We start from the raw sequence: 2263 nt of genomic DNA, 5'->3' as shown, positions 1-2263 counted from the left end.
TTATATACTAAGAGGTGATCTGGCTTTTACAAAGAAAGCTTGTCATTAAAATGAAGTATTATTGCATTGCTGTTCCTGTTTTACTAACCTCATAACTGCAACAGGAAATAACTCTTGTAGCAACTTGGATTTAAAAATACCTTGTGGTGGGGAAAACAGCTGCAGTGGAGAGGGGAGGTTCAAAACAAAAATACCCAGCAAGTGTTTCAGTAGTGAAAGTTGTTTAATACAGCTCCCTTGCACACTTCCTGTAGCCCTTCTAACACTGTCTTCTAATGGTGGTGGATAGTTTGTGGAAGTGTGAGGAGATAAGGGGAGAGCTTTAACTGAGCTAATGAAAATAAGGGCAGTGTTGGAGATCTTCTGCGTAAAGGGTAGGCTATACCATTTGCCTCCTTCGTAGTAGTAGTTTGCCATTTATATATTTTGTCTGTTTCTGGGTAATACAGAAAGGTTGTAGACATTTCGGGGTATCCTGTTGTTAAGAATAAATTAATTAAATGCATAAATAGTGATTAAAATTAATGCTTAAAAATTAAAGCATGATGAGAAATTCAAAAACCTTTGCATTCAGTATTAAATAAAATTAAGTAAATGAACATCTAGATGAATTCCAGTTATAGAAATTCAGCTCCTGATGAGACTAACTGAAGCAAAATTAAATTATATCTCAAAGGCCTACTAACGCCAAACCGGTACATGACAAATGGTTGTGAATTGTGTTTGACTTTTGTCATTTAAAGCTGTGATTTTACTTTAACTCTAGATGAGTGTCGGGGCTGAAGTTCTGCTAGTTGTTAGCCGTCGCAGCAGAGAGGACGGGATATATTTGACACTGCATCTCTCATGCACTGACGCGTTAGCTGTTATAAAATGGTTATAATGGCAAGCATCAAACCATTGTACTTTAACAGGATGAGAACGGCAGTTGTGTTTAGCCACATTTTCCAAAGGCCAGTGGCCTTCCTGCAGCTGGCAACACCTTGTACCTACTTTTCTTTCTGGCAGGTGAGTTTTATTTTCCTTCTCTTGTGTAAGACAAACACATAACTTCTTGAGAATGAGAAAAATCAGCTCGTACCACAAACACCAGCATACTTTGAACATTAATCTTCTCAAGTCCTTGAGGATATACAACCTTTAAAGACTTAAAACAGTTGAACATGTGCAAGAGAAAGAAATCTTAATGCCAGAGTTGCTGCTAGACATTCAGATTCACCAAATCTCCCACTGTTTATTTTATGGATTAGTCATTTTTTTAGATTCATTTTATTTAAAGCTTTCTTGCAGGATGTTGCAGTGAAACTATCTTTGAAGTTTCACGATTAGAAAATAGCTCCTTTAGAAGTCTCCAAACTATAACTATTAAGTAAAATATTTCATATGAATGCTTGAGATTTTTGCCAAGCCAGTAACCCCAGGCAGGATGGCCTATATTCACTGCTGCGCAGAATGCACAAAATTAAATTTGCATCATTTTAAAATGTCTGTTTGGGCAAAGAGGCAGCTGATTTCCTTCTCTGTGTGCTATGTGCTCGGTAGCTTACTGACATATTACACTAACAGGTGCAATGTATATTATTCTTTCCAAACACTAACTTTTGTGAAAAAAACTTCATTTAGTAAGCTTTTGCTCTTGTTTCCCCCAAAATACAAGTTTTAACAGTCAGATTTCACTAAGAAATATAAAATGTAATATTTTATTTGTCTTCTTCTGTAATATGTGTTTTTAAAATCCCTTCTTGTGTGCAGTCCTAAGCGCTGTATTTAATCCAATAGCAACGTGTAGCATATCTCTAGCAACTATAGTAGGACTATGTCGGTTGGTTGACTATGTTCTGGCTGAGGTGGAAAGAAAAGCTCTGAGTGAGAGTTACCTTCCTCCCATATTGCTTACAGTTCTGCAGCCTAAGCCTAACAGTTACAATATAGAAAGAATTGCTAAAATACTGACTTCAGAAAAAGAAAGAAGAAAAAATAAAAGAAAAATTCCCCCCCTTTTCTTTTGGGTTAGCAGGTTAAATGTTGAGAACTGTAGCAGAATGCTGGACCCTGATTTCAAACTGCAGCAGCTGAGCAAAAGCTGCTGACCACATCAAAGTACGAACTCAAATAATCCTTAATCCCTCAGATGACAATTCAATGTAATATGGCATGCTCTGCATTCCAGCTGTCTAATTTAAACAACATGGATAACTGTAAAGAAGTAAAGCATAAACAGGACAATAAATATTTCATCCTAGAACAAACCACATGTGTGTCT

This window comes from Gavia stellata, chromosome 7, assembly GCF_030936135.1.
Source record: "Gavia stellata isolate bGavSte3 chromosome 7, bGavSte3.hap2, whole genome shotgun sequence".
In the NCBI taxonomy this organism is placed as follows: Eukaryota; Metazoa; Chordata; class Aves; order Gaviiformes; family Gaviidae; genus Gavia; species Gavia stellata.
The sequence above is the reverse complement of the archived record's forward strand: the minus strand, read 5'-3'. Positions refer to the sequence as shown.